The sequence below is a fragment of the Delphinus delphis genome, chromosome X (genome assembly GCF_949987515.2).
Source record: "Delphinus delphis chromosome X, mDelDel1.2, whole genome shotgun sequence".
Taxonomy (NCBI): domain Eukaryota; kingdom Metazoa; phylum Chordata; class Mammalia; order Artiodactyla; family Delphinidae; genus Delphinus; species Delphinus delphis.
In genome coordinates this window covers 122,124,878-122,149,141 of record NC_082704.1, presented here as the reverse complement: position 1 = coordinate 122,149,141, position 24,264 = coordinate 122,124,878, and the positions used below count along the sequence as shown (strand labels likewise).

At 43.6% G+C, this 24,264-nt stretch overlaps 1 long non-coding RNA gene across 1 annotated transcript in view; it reads right to left on the bottom strand.

Annotated features, from left to right (window-relative positions):
- The window catches only part of LOC132417895 (uncharacterized), a 481,389-nt gene that overhangs the window by 235,614 nt on the left and 221,511 nt on the right, over nucleotides 1-24,264 (bottom strand). Inside the window, exon 3 of the long non-coding RNA XR_009517952.1 lies at nucleotides 17,267-17,408. This is a non-coding gene — a long non-coding RNA (uncharacterized lncRNA). The remainder of the gene's footprint in view (nucleotides 1-17,266; nucleotides 17,409-24,264) is intronic.

Below are 24,264 nucleotides of genomic sequence, written 5' to 3'. Positions count from 1 at the left end.
AAAATGACACGAGGAGAAATGACCAAAGAGAGAGAACTGGAGGAGGTTCCTTTTTATCCTAATTTTGTCCCTCTGGAAACTGGACGTAGCCATTAAAGGTCACACAGACTCCCTCTCTCATTCAGCAACATGTAGCACTTTGCCATTTCCCAATGCCCTGCTGTGGGGATTTTCTTCCCCCTGAATGAACTCAATAAGTTGTCAGAGCAAAACGTCCTGTTTAAGTACGGGAGCACATCTGGTTCAATTTCCTACTTTCGATCTATTTTCGTTGTACCCTCATTGTGTTACAAGAGCCCACGGAGCTATACAAGACAATAAAAATGTTACCCAATGATCTTGTGTTAAAAAAAAAAGAGTCTCTTTTTAAAAAGTTTATAAGTTCTCTCTCTCTGTATGTGTATATATATATATATACACACACACACACACAGATACACGTTATTTATGTTAATTACATATATATATATTATTTCCAATAGATAATGTATTTCTTGAGAGTAGCCTGTATCACAATTTTTTATCCTAAACACCTTAAAACAAGATTAAACTGCCACAGATAGTTAACACACTTTTTTATTTTTTCTTGCGGTATGTGGGCCTCTCACTGCTGTGGTCTCTCTCGTTGCGGAGCACAGGCTCCGGACGCGCAGGCTCAGCGGCCATGGCTCACGTGCCCAGCCGCTCCGCGGCATGCAGGATCTTCCTGGACCGGGGCACGAGCCCGCGTCCCCTGCATCGGCAGGCGGACTCTCAACCACTGCGCCACCAGGGAAGCCCCAACACACCTTCTGAACAAATGAATAGTTAAAAAAAACTTTTATTGAAGTATAGTTGATTTACCATGTTGTGTTAATTTCTGCCACATGGCAACGTGATTCAGTTATACATACGTATACATTCTTTTTCATATTTTCCATGATGGTTTATCACAGGATATTGAATTTAGTGCCCTGTGCTCTACAGTAGGACCTTGTTGTCTATCCATCCTATATATACTAGTTTGCATCTGCTAATCCCAAACTGCCAATCCTTCCCTCCCCCACCCCCTCCACCCCCTTGGCAACCAGAAGTCGGTTCTCTGTGTCTGTGAGTCTATTTATGTTTTGTAGATAAGTCCATTTGTGTCATACTTTAGATTCCACATACAAGTGATATCATATGGTATTTGTCTTTCTCTGTCTGACTTACTTCACTCAGTATGATAATCTCTAGGTTCACCCATGTTGCTGCAAATGGCCTTATTTCATTCCTTTTCATGGCTGAGTAATATTCCATTGTGTATATGTACCACATCTTCTTTCTCCATTCATCTGTCAAAGGACACTTAGGTTGCTTCCATGTCCTGATTATTGCAAATAGTGCTGCTATGGGCATAGGGGTGCATGTATCTTTTTGAATTAGAGTTTTCTCTTCTTTTTTGGATATACACCCAGGAGTGGGATTGCAGGGTCATATGGCAACTCTATTTTCACTGAACAAAAGAATATTTTAATTGCTCTGTTGGGTTGTTAATTTCAATGTTTTCCCCCCTCTTCCATGAACTAAGTTATCTTTATTTGGAAATAGGGTGACCATGCATCCTGGTTTGCTGAGGACTTTTGGGGGGCTTAGCATGGAAAGTCCTATGTCCAGAGACCCAGATGGTTGGTGAGGCTATTTGGAAAGATTACGCCTTCAGCTTTTTACATTCCTTTTCCCAGATTCTTGTGAGTTGTTGCCCCTACACAAACTCTTCCAACTCCTGTATCTCCAATTTGTCCTAGCTATAGAAAGGAACCATGCATTTCTCTCACTGAACAAAAGCCCCCACTAGTGGTCTAGGGGTCTACATCCTTTGGAGAAAAATGTGTCAGAGGAACCGAAGGAGGAGGAGATAGACTATCCCTGTTATAAACGAGACCTAAAGTTCAAGTATTAAACAGATGCATATTTACTGGGTTTGCTGTTGACAAATAGAGTAGTAGGAGTACACCATCTTCCTCAGGTTCCTTTTTAAAAAAAATTATTTATTTATTTATTTATTTTTGGCTGCGTTGGGTCTTCGTTGCTGTGCACAGGCTTTCTCTAGTTGCGGCGAGCGGGGGCTACTCTTTCTTGTGGTGCGCGGGCTTCTCACTGCGGTGGCTTCTCTTGTTGTGGAGCACGGGCTCTAGGCGCGCGGGATTCAGTAGTCGTGGCTTGCAGGCTCAGTAGTTGTGGCTCGCGGGCTCTAGAGCGCAGGCTCAGCAGTTGTGGCGCACGGGCTTAGTTGCTCTGCGGCATGTGGGATCTTCCCGGACCAGGGCTTGAACCCATGTCCCCTGCATTGGCAGGCGGATTCTTAACCACTGAGCCACCAGGGAAGCCCTCTCAGGTTCCATTTTTAAATCTGAGGCTAAATAGTGTCACTGTCAAAAATCCTCTCCAAAGATGTATGTGCCTAGTGACAGAGGCCCTGAGGAAGAGTCTATGTGTGTCCTAACCATGCTGTAACAAATTCCCGCAAATGCAATGGCTTAAGACAACAGCAGTGTACTTTTGTACAGTTCTGGAGGTCAGAAGTCAGATGTAGGCTTTGATATATAAGATGGATAAAAAACAAGGTCCTACTGTAGAGCACAGGGAACTCTGTTCAATATCCTGTGATAAACCATCATGGAAAAGAATCTAAAATAAGGAATGTATAACTGAATCACTCTGCTGTCCAGCATAATGAACACAACATTGTAAATCAACTATAGTTCGATTTTAAAACAAAGTCGGAAACGCATCTCGCTGGGCGGATACCAAGGTGCGGGGAAGGCTGTGCTCTGGAGGCCGCGGGCAGAATTTGCTCCCTTGCCTGTTCCAGCTTCTAGAGGCCGCCTGCATCCTCTGGTTCGTGATCCCTTCACAGGCAACAGCGTAGCGTCTTCCAACGACCCCATGCTTCCCGTGTCACAGCTTCTTCTCTGACTCTGCTGCCTTGTGCCTATAAGGACCCATGTGAGCACATCGGCAACCCCAGATAACCTCCACCTCTCAAGATCCTCCACTTAACCTCATCAGCAAAGTCCCTTTTGCCTTGTAAGGTTGCCCACTGGCTGACTGGGGGTGAGGACCGGCATCTTTGGGGGGCATCATTCGGAGTCACCTGGGTTTTGCTCAGCGTTTTGCTGACCCCAGAAGGCAAGATTATGTCAGGTCTGAAAGCATCATCTGAACGGGAAAGCGGGACACACTTCCATTTTTATCACAGACCCATGTCCTTTGGGCTCTGCCAAAGCTGACACTCATTCTTTTTCTGAAAACTGAGATAAAACGGACATTTAATATTGTATCTGTTTTAGGTGCATGACATAATAGTTTGATATAGGTATATATTCTGAAATGACTCCCACAGTGAGTTTAGTTAACATATATCACCTCATATACGTACAATTTTTTAAAAGATGTTTTTGATGTGGACCCTTTTTTAAAGTCTGGATTGAATTTGTTACAATACTGCTTCTGTTTTATGTTTTCGTTTTGTGGCCACGAGGCATGTGGGATCTTAGCTCCCCAACCAGGGATCGGACCCACACCCCCTGCGTTGGAAGGCGAAGTCTTAACCACCAGACCGCCAGGGAAGTCCCTCGTTACAATCTGTTTTTTTAAGTTGGAATGAGAGCTTTTAAGATCTACTCTCTTAGCCACTTTCAAATATACTGTGAAATATTGTTAACTATAGCCACCATGCTACATCTCAAGGACTTATCACTGGAATTCTGCGACCTTTGACCCCCTTCACCCATTTCACCCAGGCCCCCCCCACCACCACTGGCAACCACCAATCTGTTCTCTTGTTTCTATGAGTGTTGTTTTTTTTTTTAACATTCCACATGTAAGTGAGGTCATACAGTATTTGTCTTTCTCCGTTTGACTTATTTCATTCAGCTTAATGCTCTCAAGGTCCAGCCATGGTGTTGCACATGGCAGGATTTCCATCTTCCTCATGGCTGAATAATATTCCGTTTTATATATGTACCACATCTCTTTGTCCATTCATCTGTGGATGGACCGAGCCCACCACGTGCCACAACTACTGAAGCCCGCGCACCTAGAGCCTGTGTTCCGTAAAAAGAGAAGCCACCGCAGTGAGAAGCCCGTGCGCCACAACGAAGAGTAGCTCCCACTCGCCCCAACTAGAGAAAGCCCACGCGCAGCAACGAAGACCCAATGCAGCCGAAAATAAATAAATTAAAAAATAAATGAATAGATTGTGAATAGATATGAGAAAAAAGTTTAGGTTGTTTCCATGTCTTGGCTATTATAAACAGTGCTGCTGTGAACATCGGGGTGCAGGTATCTTTTCAGGATAGTGATTTTATTTCCTTTGGATAAATACCCAGAAGTGGAATTGCTGGATTATCTGGTAATTCTATTTTTAATTTTTTGAGGAACCTCCATCGTGTTTCCACAGTGGCTGCAACAATTTACATTCCCACCAACAGTGCACAAGGGTTCCCCTTTCTCCACACCCTCTCCAGCATTTATTATCTCTTGTCTTTTGGATAAAAGCCATTCTAACAGGTATGACGTCATATCGTACTACGGTTTTGATTTGCATTTCCTGGGCGACTAGTGACGTTGAGCACCTTTTCATGTACCTGTTGGCCATCTGTAAGTCTTCTTTGGAAAAAATGTCTATTCAGATTCTCCTCTGACACTCATTTTTAACTGATTCATTAGCTCCTGAAGCTAAGTCACGAGAAGATGGAACTCATCGCTTTACGGGTCTAAATGCCGCATCTTGATGAACAAACATTAAGAGAAGCATCCACCAGTGACCAAAATTTTATCCCTTCATGAAAAGAGTGCATTCCCAAACTGAATATTTTAGCTTTTCATCCGACCTTCACTTAGCTATTTTCTCAAGGTGAGATGCTACTTATAGATCTGCAACTCATCTTAAACTACTTTTTCTGATGTCGCTAAAGAAAAGAAAAAAGTCCCAAGTATCAGCAGAAGAATGCAAATATTAGCACGCTGCTCATATTCAACCGTTTCTGACCTACAAAAAAATCTCAATTTCATGTAGCTCAACCTGGAAGTAATTCATTAAATGAGAACTTGCCATTTACACCGTCCTTCAGTATGAGAACGTGAATTGAGAGAGATGAATGATGGATATTTTGGTCTCATTGTCTGAAATGGTTTGTACTGAATTCAAGAAGTATTGATTCATTGATTTACTCATTCTTTCAAGGAAGATTTATGAATATTCATTGCGTGTCCATAAATAGGCTGTATTGTGTGGGTACAAAAGAAGGATGAAACACAATCTCTACCGTAAAGAAAAGATTCAGTGTGGCCTGATTCTGGCATGTTCTAGAAAAGGTGGTGATCTCAGGAAAATGAGCACCTTTCTGTACTTCTTTGCCACAGTCTTGGAGTATTTTAAGAGCCCTAGAAGATATTACCCAGCTTCTTTCTAATTTCCAGTTAAAGATACAAAAATTAGTACAGTATGAAGAAGTCGGGCTGGACATAAAAAAGAGCTTCCTAATAATAAAGCAAGTTCTTCTCTGAAAACACACAACACGTCTGTTTCCAGGAGAGGGTTAATCTCTGTGTGGCTCCTTTTTGAGCACAGACAGGAGATAATAACATCTCAAGGTTCCTTGGCTGTGTTCTGTGATTCTCCAATGCATAACATTTTTACCCCCCATCCCTGTGGGGAAAAATAAAGATATGGAAAAAAGCACTTTTACAACTTTGATTAACTTTACACAGAAGGACGAGATCATGTACTTGGAAGGTGAACCTGGGATTTGTAAAACGATGAGTAAATTTAGTAGCACCATAAAGAATAATGACCCTGCTTCGGAAAACGGTAAAGGGACGACATAACGTCTGCAGCTCTTCATTTTCTGGGGGAAAGAAGAAGGCTTAATAATGATTATTATAGTTTATAAGGGGATTTAGTGGCTGCCTAACTGTGTTTTGATTTTCCAGGATTAGCGCTCGGTGTCATAATTGTAATCCCTCCTGATTGCAGACTGCACTGCGGTTACCCAGCCACTTGACTCCTTCTGAGTGCCAACCTCTGCATTCTTTTCGGGCTGATTTGAAGGTAATGAAACAATCTATATTTAGGTGTTTTGCAGAGGGTTTTTTATTTTTGGCTCAATGTTAACGATACATTTTTCCCATAGTAAATGCTGCTAACAGCAAAGGAGGAGCATGGATTTTCAGGAGAAAGTATTTGAAACCTGACTTGACTGTAATCACTTTCATCTCATCTCCAATCCCCAACTCACTTTAGAGGCTGACGAAGGATAAACGGAGAGATAGACTGTATTTGTCAATGTCTAGTCAAAGGCCATCAACTAGTTGATGGAGAGTACAGTAAACACCTTAGGCGATTCCCCCATTTATTCTGCAAGGAAATAGAGATTTCTGTACAAATAGAGGCCACCTTGGGAGCACAAGCAACACAGCGTCTTAAGATGCCAACTGTGGGACCCTCATATGGCAGGTGTAAAGGTTCCTAGGGATACACACTTGTATCAACTGAATCCCTGCTTCTACTTTAGGTCCCTATACGAGTTCTCTCCTTTTCATTCTCACCTGATTTCTGTTGGGTTTGTTCATCATTCTGTTGGTTTATTTATTTATTTTCTACATATATTCTATGTCTCTTCCTAAGCCACCTTAAAACCTTTGTGGAAAAAGAGAGATAATGAATGGACGTATGGATGGGTGGATAAGTGGGTGGATGGATAGGAGAGGATGGGAGAATGGATAAATAAATGGGTGGGTGGATGGATAGGAGAGGATGGGAGAATGGATAAATAAATGGATGGGTGGATGGAGGAATGGATGGATGGAAGGATAACAGGATGGGGTGGATGAATGGATGGTATATTTATGAATGGATGGATGGATGAGTGGAAAGGTGTATTTGTGGAAGGATGGATGGATGGATGGAAAGATACACAGGTGAATGGGTAAATGGTTGGATGGATGGATAGCTGGAAAGATGGATGGGTCAATAGGTAAGTGGATGGATGGGTGAGTAGGTAAATGAATGGATGAGTAGATGGAGAGATGGATGGGTCAACAGGTAAGTGGATAGACAGGTGAGTAGGTAAATGGATAGATGGGTAGATCTGTGGATGGATGAATAGAAGGATGGGATGGATGGATGAATGGAAGGAAAGGTGGATTTTTGGATGGATGGATGGATGAATGTATGGAAGGATGGATAGACAGGTGGATGGGTGGACAAATGAATAGATAGATGGAAGGAAAAAACTTAGATGGATATATAGATCAATATATGGAAAGATGGATTGATAGTGGGTGGATAAATGGGTAGATGAATGAATGGATGAATGGACAAAAAGAACCCTGAAAGAATACACACTTATGTCAGCAAACCTCTTGGCTAAACGTCATTTTCTACCACATGACCATTTGTCCCGTCCTTTTCTTCCTCTCCACCATTAACAGTGCCATTGCTTTAGTTTAGTTTTTCATTCATCAGCTCTCAAATCAATTCTCATTCTTCACCTCTCTTTCCTCTGAGAAACTCCTGTTTCTCATGCTCTCCTCGCTTTTACCAGAATTTAGGCACCCCCTTTTTTCTATGCCCAAATCATCTTGAATATAACTTTCTTATAGCGCATACCATACCCTTTGTCTTCCTTCTGTCTCCTCTGGCAAGCAGTGGGGCCTCTTCGAGGCTCTTGTTTTTGTCTTATCTTGGTTTCCCCACTGCTGCACATATGGTTCTGCATGTCGCAATAACAGAAGGCAGCATGTATTAGGTTTCTCCCGTCTACGAAGTGTCATTCCATCCCCACAACAATCATAAGCGGTAGGTATTGATGTGATTCTTATTTATAATTAAGAAAGTTCGTTAAGGTTCAGAGAGGTTTGGTGACTTGCCTAAGATCACAGAGCTGAGAAGTGGTGCAGTGGAGGCAGAAATCTAGGCTATCTGACTCTAGAACACACATTCTTCATGCACAATAGCATCCCAAGTGGGTGAAAACTGGTTCGGGGAGGCGAAAACAATGATACTCATTTTACGTGCAGAGGTCAGAAATACAGAACAGAGAAGCAGCATATCTGTTCAAACTTCATGGGGGGTGGATTGGGAACAAATGTGTGAAAAAGCGCTGTAGTGTGCAATCATGAGAACACACTGAGAACTGTTCACAAGAGCCAAGACATGGAAGCAACCTAAGTGTCCACTGACAGATGAATGGATAAAGAAGATGTGGTACGTGTATACAATGGAGTACTACTCAGCCAGAAAAAGGAACGCAATAATGCCCTTTGCAGCAACATGGATAAACCTGGAGATTGTCATACTAAAGGAAGCAAGTCAGACAGAGAAAGACAAACACCATATGACATCACTTATATGTGGAACCTGAAATATGACACAAATAAACATATACACAAAACAGAAACAGACTCACAGACATAGAGAACAGACTTGTGGTTTCCAACGGCGGGGGGAGGGATTGGGAGTTTGGGGTCAGCAGATGTAAACTAGTATATATAGGATGGATAGACAACAAGGTCCTACTGTAGAGCACAGGGAACTATACTCAATAACCTGTGATAAACCATAATGGAAAAGAATATTAAAAAGAACCTATATATATATATATGTATATATGTATAACTGAATCACTTTGCTATACAGCAGAATTAACAACATTGTAAATCAAATGTACTTCAATTAAAAAAAAAAAGAAAAAAGGCTGAGAAACACTGAGTTACACCATTCACATCCATCTGTGCTAGCATGTCGCCTCTCGTGAGGGGATGGATGAATGGGCTTGCCAGCGCAAGGAATGTAGCTTCGGAGATTCCTTCCTGGACCTCGGGAGTGTGGTGAGGAGACTCCCAAATGAACCCAGCTCCTGATTTATGCCCCTGTTTAATCCCTTCCTTTGAGTGTGGGCTGCCTGCTGACTTGCTTCTCTCCAACAGAATCCAGCAAAGACAATGGATGCACTTTCATGATTCGGTTGCATACGAGAGTGACTTCTGTCTTTCTAGCAGACTCCGTCTCTCTTGCTGGCTTGTGATGAAGTAAGCGACCACAGGAGAGGTCAAGACAAGACATGGACGGACAGCTCCAGGAAACAGCCAGCAAGGACTCCCTCTCTCTGTCTCCCTAGTCATCTGCAGAGAACTGAATCCTGCCAAGAGCCACATGAGTTTGGAAGCAAACCCTTCTCCAGTCAAGCCTTTGGGTGAAACCCCAGTCCTGGCTGACACCCTGGCTGCATCCTTGTGAGACCCAGCTGAGCCGCACCTGGAGTCCTGACCCTGATGTACAGAACCTACGTGATGATAAAAGTGTGTTGTTTGAAGCCGACGATTTTCTGGTAACGGGTTACACAGCAAGAGAGCACTAAGACAAGGAGTTTAAACTCCTTGGCTTGAAACTTCGAGAAAGCGAGACCCAAGATATCAACATAAATGAAAAGCAGATTCTGTGAGTTTGTTTTCACATCACTTGACAACATCTCCATGGATCTGAAGCAGACTTGAAAGTTATGTTTGCAAGTGGTTATGTTTGACTAAAGGTGTAGGGAGACCAGAGTTTACTTGCTGGGAAGCTGCAGCTGAGTCCTCCAGAATCATCCTCCACAACAGTGCTTGAGATGTTATGTGTGTGCGCAGATCTATATACAACTGAGTGTTAGATTTCTTTATGTAATGGTGGTTACTTAGTCAGCTAGCTAGGATAGTGTTTTATTTGGGAGACCAGCATCCCCTGATAGATGCCAGTCAGCTACCAGCCCAGGGATTGATGGATGGAAGGACACACAGGCACCCATGGGTATGAAATAGTTTGTTACACATGTAGAAAACAGCAAGAGCATTTCCCAAGGAGAAGGGCTGAGGTCTGAGCCAGAGGGAAATGACAGCAAGGCGGGAGGGAAGTTCTGGGTTTCATTGTGTTAGGGGATCCGACCATGGTGAGGGTTTCTGTGTGCACAAGACTTAGGATTTTCCTGTCTTGAATTTCCCCACCACCTTCTAGGCAAGTAGCTCCTGATCTTTTTTTATTGGCTTGTCCAGCTGTAGGACAAAAGGGAATGAGGGAAGGGTCGAGTTTGAAAGCTGTCAGTAGTCAAACATCAAAAATGGAGTCTCATATCTTTTCCTGGAAAACTCCTACTCACCCTTCAAGACCCAGCTCATATGTTCCCTTCTCTGATGAACCCAGGTGGAAACTGAACTTATGGGAGTCATTCTCTCCCCTACCCCCGAAATCTTCATAAAAGTATTTACCTTGCTCTATGTTTTAATGGAGTCAGACCCTTGATTACAGTGGCCACCCAGTGACAGGATATATTAAAATAATAAGTGAAACATTATACGTGGTATGACTGGTCAGGAATGGGTGAGATTATCAAGTGTTGATCTAGACTCAATAGAGGAAGGTGGGCCTCACCCACATGCAAGGATTTGTAGGATCACTGTCGAGACAAGAAAACAAGTACAGGAACAGAACTGAGAGCAGAGTCAGGACGCAGAATCCTTGACGTGAATCTAGAAGGCGTTGTTGTCACACTGTCCGTTTTCAAGTTCTATCCTTATAGATAAGGTGACCACACGCCCTGATTCGGCTGGGGAAGTCTTGACTTACCCCTGTTTCTCCAGCAGATTTACGGACGAGTGTTGCCTTTCGCTCCCCAAAATGTCCCAGTTTGGTTGAGAGGTTGACTGCGTTTCCTCTCATCTTGCACATGCCTAGAAACCACTGTAATCAACCACAGAATCGTAAGGGATTTGGAAAAAGCTGGTTTCTACCCACCTTGATGGACCTCATCATCGAAAGCAAAGCAGTTCAACGTCCGTTGTGATTAATATCAACGGATGATTTAGGTGCCACGAGCATGAAGAAGTGTTTTATTTGTTAGACTACCTGGACGCGAAATCTCGGGGGTCTTCTAACAATAACAGCTGACAGGTGTACACAGCTCTGTGGTCCACGAAGGACTTTCACCTATTTGTCTCCACTACTCCGTGGTACATAGAGCACTTGGCCGTATTTGTCTCCATTAATCCAGAAAAACTCTGTGTGTGAGGCAAAACAGGCATTACGATCCCCACTTTAGAGGTAAGGAAGTTGGGCTTCAGAAAGGTGGGCAGAAGGGCAATTTACCAAATCTGAAGGATGCAGAGTTGATCCTGGGGGGGGGGGGGGGTGTTCCTATCACACGGACTTCCCTGGCTCACGCTTCTCAGATCCACCTGCACTTCTAACGCGTGTCTCTGACCTGTCTTGACAGGAGAAAGATGGATGTTACACACTGGATGCAGGACACGTGTGCCACACTTTGGTGGAGAAATAGCATTTTCATCATTTAGAGGATTCCTGTGAGGATTCATTACAAGAAGTTCTAATAACACAGAACATTTGCAAATGTAACTTCCCTCTTCCCAGAGATACTCAAGGAAGAAGAAGAAGAAATGCTTTTGTATTTGTTTGACTGTCCTCATTCCGTTGCCCTAAATAGTTGCTCTGCGATGCCCCTATTATTTCCTGAACCTCCACGAGCACAGCAAGGTCTGATGATGGGCCTACGGTGCTTTGAACTTGCTTTTCGAATCTCAAAGCTCAGCCATTAGAAAGGTGGCCACCACTGAACTATCAAAGAAGACGGCCCCCGCCAGGAGCAGATCAGACATTCCTCTTACCCCAGGTGTGTGGCTTTGCATGGAAAGGGTAAGGTGAAGGGAGATAAAAGGGGTAGACCCTTCAGGGGTTACTTGTAACTTGTGGACTTATTTGGTTTACAGGAGATCTCCGAAATGTTCTCTCTCCTGGTTGCACTTCAAAAAGGACATGGCCTGTTTCCCGCTGCATGCTGGCCCCCCTGGGTCCAACAAAGTCATCTCAGATTTTGCCAGCCAAATCGTCTTTCTAGCCACTTTATTTCTCTGTCATTACTGTGCCACCCAGATCCTGGAGAGGCCCGTGAGCGCTGAAACAGGGAGAGACGCACAGATTTTGGGTCAAATGACTCAGAGCCACTGTGTTGTTGACCCAGAGGGTCATTTACTCTGACCTCTTCTGACATGGACTGTGTATAACATACTTTTTGCACAAATATACTCCCAGTTGTCCCAGGGACGTAAACTCCCAGGAAAACCCAGGAGGCAACAGAAAGGAGAGAAGGAGCTTAGTACATTTATTGGAAGCTAATTGCTTGATTCACTCGAGGGCTGCCCAGCTGCGGAAGTCAGTGGAGCAGTGTCGATAGCATTTGCTGAATTTTCATCTTGACTTAGGGAAACCCCAGGATGCCCTGGGAATTTGGCCTCTGTAAAGACTGTACCATATGGTCCATTTGCATAGACATAAGTTTGAGTTCTGAGCCCTAGGGCAAAACTTTCCTAAATTCCTCTCTTGCTCTTCTTTCCGTTTCCAGCAAACAGAGGTACAGGGGGAAGCCGCTCCCCTTTTCTCCAGGCCCCTCATGGTAGGATCTGCACAGTATGGTCAAGACCTTTCTCTCTGATGATCCGTTCCCACCAGAAACAGGAAGGAAAGACACACAGTCAAGGGGCTTCGCTCATACAGTCGAGGGCATTTTTTTAAAATCTGTAAAGTAAATGAACAACTTCCTTTAGTGCCTTTGGCCCTAGAAGATCAGCCATCTGTTCTAGAAGGTCACAGGCATAAACGTGAGTCAGTGAGCTTCAGGCCGAACCGTGAGCAGATGTGGGCTTTGGCGTGAAAGCGACACGGCCTCAGACGGCCAACTGGAACATCTGGCCCCCAACTGGCCCCTTGCCTCTTCTGTCAAAGCAGAGTAATGAATGAAAATGCCGCTGCCCGTTACAGATGGAAGAGTCCCTCTAGCTCTCTATTAGTGAGCAGTCAAGGCATTTTTGTTATCTCCGTTGACCCCCAAACCCCCAAGAAACAGAGGCTTCCCAGTAGTCACCAAGACAACCCAGAGAAGACGGGTGTCTTGAGCTTGTGGGCTGAAAGCAGGTGTTTTTTTTTTTTTGCGGTACACGGGCCTCTCACTGTTGCGGCCTCTCCCGCTGCGGAGCACAGGCTCCGGACGCGCAGGCTCAGCGGCCATGGCTCATGGGCCCAGCCGCTCCGCGGCATGTGGGATCTTCCCGGACCGGGGCACGAACCCGTGTCCCCTGCATCGGCAGGCGGACTCTCAACCACTGCGCCACCAGGGAAGCCCTGAAAGCAGGTGTTTTGAACCAAGAGGTGAAGTGCGAGAGAAGGCCATGGAGGGTACGGAAGCCACCCAAGTCAACTGGCAGTGGGAGAGAAGACAAGCATCCTATACGGCCCAGGATGTGCCCACACTCCATGGCATCTTCTGCAGGGCAGGGCGTCTTGACGCCTGCTGGATTCTAATTTGAGGATGTCACCCCCCAAGATGAGCCACTGATACCATTAAAACACAATAGCTATCCTAGGGTTGATTTCTCTCTTGAAACCAAAAACATCTATGTAGTAATCTCCCCGTGTGTTAGACGCTACAGAAATCACAGCCAACAGGACAGATGTGGTTCCAACCATCAGGGAAGGAAAACGCAAATGGGTTGTGTACAAAATAAGGAGCCTCACCAAAGGAAAACTAGGGGATTGTAGGGGGACATATAGAAAGGGAACCTTACCGAGACCACAGAAACGGGAATGGCTTTCAGGAGAAACGGGCGTTCGTAGGCCTTGCGCCAGCCCCGCACACATGTGACCCTTTTAACCCAATTTCAGGCAGTTTAGTGTGTTGAACTAACGTGTACACGAAACCTTAGGCCTGAAAGTGATTTTGTCCACCAGGCACAGCTACCAGGAAGACAGCCCTGAAGTTCTGTTTTGTTTTGCTTTGGGGTGGAGTGGGCAGCAGAAGGTAGGAGAAGGACACAGGCACATTTAAGGCAGTGGGGCAGGGAATCGCAGAGCATGACAGAGAGCCCTGGGGGACTCAAGGAAGGGCCGGGGGCAGCACCGCTGACCACAGACTGAACCTTCCTATTCTGCCCGGGCCGGGGGCTTGGCTTCTGAGTGTCTGCAAGCTTGCCTTCTGCAAAAATCCCAGCTGGGAACTTGCACAAGCCCTTCTCCTGGCTTTATCCTCTCCGCGGAATCAGAGCTTCTAGGTTCTAACACAGTAAACAGAACCTTATTAAGACATCTGTCTAATGTCATCAGCTTATCTTCACGGGAACACTGCTGCAAATCCACCCAGCGACAAAACGAGTGTGTACAAAGAGCGAGCGGACGGCCCCTTGGAAAGACATTCCAAAAAATATGGGTCACGGAGAATGGCAGCGAGGGACTGGAAATGATTTTCGATCTAGACCTGGAAATAGTGAGATGACCACTGGAGGCTGGTGGATGGGTCGTAGTCTACCAGAGACCTCCGTGTTTATCATGGAAAGAGAGCACCCTGGGGTGGTTCTTAAGCAGCGGCATCTGCACATTTTCTGCATTGTCTTTGTCATTTTTGTGGCCTGGGAGCCTCATTTTCTAGAGCAAGGTTCCTCCCCTCTACTGCAACTCCCTGAGTGCCACACCTGATTTTTTCTTCTTCTTTTTTTACTTCTGAAATGCTCTGTTTGGGCAACTTCCTTGCTTTACCCCTGCAATGCCAGTCCCAAGCAATAGCCACCTACGCCTCTCACAACCCCCTTGGGAGAATCGCAGATCACGCCCAGCCTGGAAGTGCTGTTGGCACAGCTCTTGTCTGCTCCCTTTCCTGTTTGCCCAGACTGTCACGTGGTGTATAGAGAAGTGTTTGCTGCTGGCGATGAGGATGCTGCCTTGTTATGTTGGGTAAGTGACTCAGGCAGTTACATGAGGTGATACACCACCACTGCTGTGGGCAGCCCACCTGTTTGGAGTGAAAGGGGAAAGGTGTGATGATTCTCTCGAAGCAAACCTGCCCTGGCGGATGGCGAAGACCCATCGCCTCCAAGTTACTGGCTGCAGGGGCGTGTTGAGAAAATGGTGTTCTCTCTCTCTCTCTCTCTCTCTCTCTCTCTCCCCATATGCATTTAGAGTGAAGCATCTCTGAGGGTCCATGGTCACCCGCAGGATGGTCCAGACCGATGACGAGGCCAAGCTGTACCTCCCAGTGGTGCACAGCTACGGACACTCACAAGGGGCTGTAACCGAGTGTAAGCCCAGCGTGGACTCTCCCTTCCAAATCCTCTCTTCTTCCATGGCCTCCGGATTCCAGGGGACAGAGGGGAACACAGACGGATGATCGTAGGACCAGATCTACCGCTTTGACTTCTCCCAGAAAGGAGGTGGGGATTTGCATGTTCAAGATTGAAAGAGGAAATGCTCTTCCAAGAGACATGAATCTAAGGATGGGAGAAACATTACGGGCTGGTGTTTTCCCCTTGCAATTTAAGGACAATCATAGGAAGTCTATGGCTTTAAAACATTCTCCCCTTGTTATCTGTTTCCTTGCACCTCCCCATCGTACGTAACAGCCTACACATTATTGATAAGAACTAATGCCACAGTACCTATGGCAACAACTCAATAAATTCGGTTCATTGTTACCTGACAGGTGGTAGGTAAGTTGCTTACACAGCTGGGCAGCCCTACACACAACCGTAATTCTTGTCACGTACCGGCTCAGGCTTGGCAGTGGAGGGTAGGGGATTAGGGTTAGACGTGTCCTTTCACAGTCTACCTGCTTCTGTTGATCACATGGAAGGACAACATTCTGCCCAGGGCTCGTAGGGACCCAGAGCTTCAGGTGAGGGTCAGCAGCGGGGAAGGTAGTCAGTGATGCATGTAAGAGCGAGAGGTTGCAGGACCAGCCCTGTATTTAGGGGGCAGTGGTGGCGGAGAAGCCAAGACAGCGGTAGGCCTAGAGGACACCCCTGTCTTTCCCTAACCGTTGGAGAAAGGTAAGCCCCTCGAATGATGAGGACGATGTTTTCATTCACGTGTATCAATTAATTTCCATCACGGTCTTATGGATGCAAGTACGGTAACCCTTATTTTAAAGACAAGGAAACTGAGCCCCCAAAGGATATGTGACTTTCTCCAGGATATGCAGTCACCTGTGTTTTTATATGTAACTTAAGTCAGAAGAGGGGTGTTATTTCCTACAGATGATTGAGTTTTGCCGGTTTAAAATGCTGACCCATTTTCTTTCTTATCGGGTGATTCTTAGCACTTGTATTTAACAAAAGCTTAACTGAGAAACCAGTGTCCAGAGCTTGTACGAAATACAATCATTCAGCGGCCAGCAAATTGCCAATTTCTCTAGCATCCGTCGCAATGTAGTTTAAGAGAAACCTTCATCGCCCAAACCTTTGCTGGCTACTTCTAATGAAATGGCTCTTTCAGAGGTAATCTCTCACTATCTTTTACAATACTGCTTCTAATACCTTCCCCCCCACCGGAGTGGAAACTATAAATGCTCACTATTGATCTTCTTATTGAAAAATGGCATTATAAGAGGTCGCGTTAGAAGCTTGAATCCATCAGAGAAAAGCACGGACAGAATTTAAATTATAGAAAACTGAAGGTAGCTGATTGGATTTTTAGTCTATTAAAAAAATAATAAACTTATTCATACGGACAGTTTTTCAAAGTCTTTCATCCTGTGTGGTCTCGAATCCACGGTGAAATGTGGGGTTAATTCTAAGGTCCGTTGGGGAAGGAATAAAGAGAATGGGGCACGTGGAGGGGGGAGTCTCATGAAAACCATTTCAATAAGAAATAATCTGATAAGTGAGAAGTGTAAACGTCTGGAAGGTGGCCTCACAGAGTCCTGAGTGAGTCCATTTAGTGAGAAATCAGGACTCTCCAGAGGGAGGTAACTGCATTAGTCACTCTGCAAATACACTTAAAAGACTAGCCTTTCTTGGGTTTTTTGTTTGTTTGTTGTTTCTTTAGCGTTCATACCAAGAAGACAGTTAATGAGTTTCACGGACCCTATTCGTTAAGAGTTAAAAAAAAAAAAAAAAAAGTAGCAAATTACAAAGAAACATCTCCATTATGGAAATCAGCCTAGGGAGAACAGTGTGTGTACACACTGCCTCATTCTCATGCACACGTTCGTTCGTTGGAAATCACTCCGCACACCAAGTGTCACACGTTTTTATGGGGACAGGAATGAGCTGAAAATCAGGCAACATGGAAAACTGTACATTGTACCCTTTTCATGTTGGCTAAAGCTAAAAGGGAAGAGAAAACTCCAGTGGGCAAAAAAAAAAAAAAAAGAGAAAGAGATGGAAAAAAAATGAAGATAATATAAATCTCACAAAGATTTTGGTTTACCTTTGTCTTGCGATGAAAATGAGTTTCATTCAAATCCAACCCTTCAGTCCAGGATGTGGGTGTCTTGGATCAAGTGGCATCAAAAAGTCAATAAACTTTTGGTTGATGTATGACGTACCGAAGAAAAGTGCACAGATCATACCTGTATGGGAAAATGAATGATGGCACAGTGAACACAGACACGTCACCACCATCCAGGTCAAAAAGTCAAGCATTACCTGCATCTGAGAAGCATCTTCCAGTGACCTCCCAATAATTACCACTCCCCATGCCAAAAAATAACTGTTTCCTAAATTCTAATACCATAGATTCAATTTGCCTGTTTTTAAACTCTATATACATGGAATCCTACAGTATTTATTACTCTGTCTAGCTTCTTTCATGTAACGTTACAAGATGTATCTATGTTGTTGCATGGGGCGGTTCATTGAGTTTTTAGTTCTATGCACTACTCTTTTGTATGAATACACCTCAGTTTATTCATTCATCCTACTCTTGATAAACATTTAGGTTCTTCCCTTTTCTTGGCTTTAATGAATAGTGATGCTGTGAAGATCCTTGGACATAACTTTTGGTGCAGGTATGTACACATGTGTGTCAAGAATGGAACCAGGCATCTCTATGGTCAGTTTTCACAGATACTGCCAAACAAGTTTCCAAAGGGTTGCCCTAATTTATACGTCCTCCCACCAGCATTGTGAGTGAGTTCCAGTTGCTCTATATCTTTGCCAACACTTCCTGATATCAGTCTGTCTATGGTAGCCATTTTGGTGGTGGGGCAGAGGTCTCTCATTCTGGTTTTAATGTAACTTTTCCTGACGTTCAATGAGGTGGAGTATCATTTTCATGGGTGCATCAGGCATTTGGATGCCCAAAGTATGAGGTGCTAGTTCAAACCTTTTGCTCACTTTTGAACTGGGCTGTTAGTTGGTTATTTTTTGTTTTTTTTTTAACTTATTAATTTGTAGGAGCACTTTCTATCTTGAGGATAGGACAATTTTGCTAGTTTAAAATGCTGTTGGGACTTCGCTGGTGGTCCAGTGGTTAAGACTTTGCCTTCCAACATAGTGGATGCGTGTTCAATCCCTGGTTGGGGAGCTAAGACCCCACATGCCTGGTGGCCAAAAGACCAAAACATAAAACAGAAGCAATACTGTAACAAATTCAATAAAGACTTTAAAATTGGTCCACGTCAAAAAAAAAAAAAAAACTTAAAAAAAGTAAATAACTAACTAAATAAAATGCTGTAAATATCATGTCATAAACCGTGGCTTTTCTTTTTACTGTTTTAATGGTGTCTTTTGCGATCAGAACACCTTGCCAGTTTATCGGTCTCTTCCTTTATCAGGAGCGTTTTGTGCCCTGTTAAGATAGCTTTGACAATTGTGACGTGTCTGATGGCAGTCTGATTACTTGATCTCTTTGTTTGTTTGTTTCTCTTTGTGGTCAGCAGGATGGACTGTCTGAGAGAACCAGGCAGATGTTGCTGGAAGTGTAACTTCCAACAAGCAGTATTTTGATTAAACTACAATGGTCCTCAATGCTTTACTTTTTTAATCAAATGAATCTTGCTTTCCCTTTGCCTTTAAACTAACCAAACTGAATTCCTTTCTCTTAAGGCTCTGTCCTGTAATGAAATTAAAATATATTTTACAAATAATTTACTCACTGATAATCTAGTACAGTCGAGTTATGAAATACATGTCATTTTTCATTGTATTAGGAATATAAAGTCAATGAAACAAAAATTTACTATGTTAAGGTAGAAAATAAGGTATCAAAAGGAGAAGCTGGAGAAAATGAATGACAATTTTAGCCGACTTCAATAATGGGCAAATTGCAAAATCCTGCAACAGATTGCTCGGGGGAAAGGATGAAATGACTCATTCTATAGCAGAGCCTGGATAGTATAAGTAAGAGCTATTAGAATAGTGAACACACTGAACACAGCAACCATCCAATAACTACCGGTCATTGTTAACGCTGGCAGGTGAGTTCTCGCCTTCTGCCTCCTGGTGATTGCTGGGAAACTCTGCCTCTACAGGTGGACAAGTCCCTGATAAAGAGTCTGACACCAGCATACATTGTTCACACAAATAAAATCAGACAGGCATTTTGAAGAATGACGTTATTAACTTTAAAACACTTGGATTTGGAGAATATTTCTTCTTCCTAGGTTTATATCACTCATATGGAAAGTGAATCATGATTCTACATATATTCTATATATTTAATTTGGGCATCTCTTATACCACTTTTTTTCATAGAGTGATTATTTTCGTGGTTTTTTTTTAATTGAAATACAATACGGCTCTTTAATGAAGGAAAGATGAAGAGAAGTATTACATTCTTTATGTAATCAAAATGTTTTAAAGCAGGCCAAAGGAAACATAAATTATTCAAGGTTATGACTACCTTTTGACAGCAGCCCTGGGTTCCATCCATGAAAGCATTAAATCTTCCAAAATGTGTGTGTGTGTGTGTGTGTGTGTGTGTGTGTGTTTTAATTGTACTGCAAAAAATCTTAGGTTTTTGAAATAGTTTTCAGGTCAGATAAAAACTGACCAGTCCTCGCTCTGGCCAATAATAAAATCTGTAGCAAGACTAAAGAAATGATTTGTGGTGAAAGACAAAATAAATGTAGACATTGGATAAGAGGCATTTCTTCCTTCATCTATACTCAAACCTACCATTTATGTGAGAGTTTAATAAGGTTGGTGAGTGTTATGTTCATAGATGTGCTGAACCATATAGGAGTGATACATGCCTCCCATTTAAGGCTTCATTTGCACCTGGAAACTTTACTCTTCAGGACTAAAATGAACTTTATTCTCAACCTCACCGATGTTATTTTTTTTTTTAAAAAAAAAGGAGGCAGGGGATACTGGCAGAGTAGGAATAGCAGAGGTGACAGAGATGAATTCTAGCGTCAGAATGGGTTTTAAATAAACAGAAAAGAGTGATGTGAGAGAGAAATGAAGGAGTGTATCTTCTCTACAGCATCCTACTCTGGAGAAATTCCTTTGGTGTCGATACGTTTAGCTTTCAAAGAATCACATAGACCTAAATGTCAAGGGGTTTGTGTGTATCTACCCAATTCAAAATCTCTTTCAAGGTTGCTGACAGACAGAGGCAATTTTCCAGGCGATCAGCTGGAATTTCCCGCTTTTATCTGAAGGAGAGGATAAAAATTCTTGGAATCTGGGATGTCCTGATCCAGTGGGTGCTCAAGTCTTCTCTCTGGAAACTCTGGTTTTCCAGTTTATTTCTTTTCACTTTGGGAATTTCTAAGCCAATGGATTGGAAATAAATAGAGAAAGAAGCATATGCTTCTTTCAGGAAGTAAAGACACTGGGAAGAAGTGAATAAAAATCCTTGCACTTTGAGAAAGGGTCATGGCAGTGAGGCAAAGCCCAGTCTATGGGAGGGAATTGGCCCCTGCGGGCGGGAGGGAGCTGGATCCCTGCAGAGCTGGCCGCTGCCGCCCATGAGACAGGGCATACGTGATCACCATGGAGACACGTCACCCTGGGCATCAGGCAGGGACAGCCAATAATATGGCTTTATAAGAGCTGGGGTGCTTAATTAGGAAAAGCTATCCAATATCTTCATCTTCAACCAACCAAGTAGTGTCCTTTGGAGGAACAGTGTTTAATCCTCGTTATAAAATAAGAAGATATTAAGCATGACAATGGAAGACCAGGTTAATAAAACAGTGGATCTTGCAAGAGAGAAGCAACAATGGAAACCAGACATACTGCTCACTCAATAAATAGTGACTAAATACCTACTTGAAACAGGTGTCTTGTTTGATAGACATATTGATAAGTGCTTTCACTTACATCCTGGATCTCTAAAACCTAATTGTACTTGAGTCCTGTTTATAAGAGTTTTAAAGAAAATTAATGTTGGGAGCTGAAAAGTGAATATGGCATTTTTCTCCATGCCCCAATACTTTTCTCTTTTTTAAAAAATTTATTCATTTTATTTATTTATTTTTGGCTGCATAGGGTCTTCGTCATTGCATACAGGCTTTCTCTAGTTGCGGCGAGCGGGGGCTACTCTTTGTTGTGGTGAGTGGGTTTCTCACTGCGGTGGCTTCTCTTGTTGCGAGCACGGGCTCTAGACACACGGGCTTCAGTAGTTGTGGCAGGCGGGCTCTGTAGTTGTGGCGCATGGGCTCAGTTGCTCAGCGGCATATGGGATCTTCCCGGACCAGGGCTCGAACCCGTGTTCCCTGCATTGGCAGGTGGATTCTTAACCACTGTGCCACCAGGGAAGCCCCCCCCCGCAATACTTTTCTAAATAAACAACACCATGTGCATATGTTTTTCAGGCCCTGACACAGTTCCTGGTATCTTACTCTCTCCTGGAAATCTCTTCAGAGTGAAAACAATCTTTTAAAACTCAAAGGATAATTCTGTTTCTAAAACACCTACTTTGTGCCAGGAAATTGGTTATGCACTTCGTCTCGTTTATTGATTATAGTTTCAGCATGATCTTGCATGGTGTGGATTGCTTATTGTGCTTTACAGAAGAGGAATCCAAAGAGGAGATGATTTAAGGTTTCTAAGCTTCCAGGGAAGGACCTGAGAAGCTGAAGTCCGTGGCTTATTCCAAAAGCTCTTTCTTACTTATCTACCTGAAACAGATTCACAAACGGGTGCTCAGTGAGCACAGAGTAACTGCCGCAGGAGTTGCTTCCCTTCCCCTTGTTGACACAAACATAGGATTACGTTTCACGACTGTCACTAAACATCACAGCTCTCAAATGTGAACATGCACCAGAATCAGCTGCGGCCGGGTCCACAAGGTTTCTCTCTAAACAGCCACAGAATAAGTATTTCAGATCCTGCGGTCCATACAGTCTCTCTTGTAACTGTTCAGCTGTTGTAATGTTAAAGCAGCCATACATCGTAAGACGTGACAGGGCGTGACTGTGTCCCCCTAAAAGCATACTCATGGACACAGAATTTCATATGCTTTCCATACGTTGCAAAATATGATTCTTCCATGTGACATTAACATTTGAGATAAACATAAGGTTATTTTTTTCTTACCATTTTTTTAAAAAATAAAGAGATGGGGGCTTCCCTGGTGGCGCAGTGGTTGAGAGTCCGCCTGCCAATGCAGGGGACAAGGGTTCGTGCCCCGGTCTGGGAAGATCCCACATGCCGCGGAGCGGCTGGGCCTGTGAGCCATGGCCGCTGAGACTGCGCGTCCAGAGCCTGTGCTACGCAAACAGGAGAGGCCACACAGTGAGAGGCCCACGTACAGCAAAAATAAATAAATAAATAAAATAAAGAGATGGCTGATATAAATATAAGCTTATGAGTATCAAGTAGATCATAAAAAATTCTGGGAGGGAGCAGAGAACTTAGAACTTTCTCTTATGGAAAACTGTCTTTCACAGTACAATTTATAGTTTTTCCGTTACCAGTTTTGTTGTTGTTTCTTGGCATAATTCAGTACTTCAATGTAATTTTGTTATAATTACCAAAAAAAAACATGATTCTTCTTTTGATTTTGTTTGTTTCCCCAACCATTTAAAAACAGAAAGGCCAGTCTTAGTTTATGGCTGGAAAAAGGCAGATGGTGGTTCAGATCTGGACTTCTGGGCTTCGTTTGCAGACCCTGACCTAGAGGGGTTATTAAAACTAAGATGCTGGGCTCCACCCCAGAGTTTCCCGTTCCTTAGGACAGGAGCTGTCCTGAGAACTGCATTTCTAACAAGCTCTGTGGTGGGTTCCACCCTCAACCGAATGGTGCAGGGAGATTAAGAAATCAAGAATGAGTCGCTTGTAGGTCAACTCTTGTTCAAAGCAGTGATGTTTCTGGATAATTTTCCCATGTGCCTGTGTCCCACACCTGTTTTCTTTAATCAAATCAGCTGCCTACATTTGAAAAGTGGGATATTTACAGAAAAACACGAGCTTCTGACCACTCTTGAAAAATGCAGAAAACATTGTAGTGTTTTCTACATCGACGGCAGTGTTGACCCTCGATTTCTACAAGGCAAACCTTGCAGTCAAGATGCCCCCATGAAACAATGCTTACAGCTCTCCATGGTCTTTACGTAGTCTGTCACCACGTCCTTACCTTTTCTGGCCCTGGGACCATTTGCCTTCACAATCCCTAAACTCCATGGATGGAGAGAGATTACTGTACCTTACATCAGAGGACTTAAATTTAAATAACACCTACTGGGACGAAGTGAGAGAGTGGCATGGACATATATACACTACCAAATGTAAAATAGATAGCTAGTGGGAAGCAGCTGCATAGCACAGGGAGATCAGCTCCGTGCTTTGTGTCCACCTAGAGGGGTGGGATAGGGAGGGTGGGAGGGAGACGCAACAGGAAGGAGATATGGGGATAGATGTATACGTGCAGCTGATTCACTTTGTTATACAGCAGGAACTAACACCCCATTGTAAAGCAATTATACTCCAATAAAGATGTTAAAAAAATAAATAAATAACACCTAATTTGTGTTGGGCACCTAGCCATACATTCTCTCTCTATATATAGTATATCACACACACACACACACACACAGACCCATGTATGTATACATACACACACATATATATGTATATGCATATATATGGTTGATGCATATATAATTCTACATATAAAATTATGTACCGGTAATTTCCCTAATATATACACCGACCAGGGAGGTGGGCATGGCTACCTCCATTTTCTAGGTACACAAAGGGAATCACAAAGATCATACAGATTGCCTAAACGTACCCAGAAGGACAACTGAGTACCAAATCTGTCTGCCCCTAAACGGTATGGCCTCTTCTATATATACTAACCCCCCTCTCCAAGCGCAGAGCAAAAGAAATATTTCCTGCGGCACCTGCTCCCTACACACATGAGGTGTGCCTGCCACCTGTTAATCGTGGTGAAGGAAAAACAGAGCAGCGGATTATTTACCAGAAATAAATGTCAAATTTTAAAAATTTTGTATCATTATAGGCTCGTGGTTT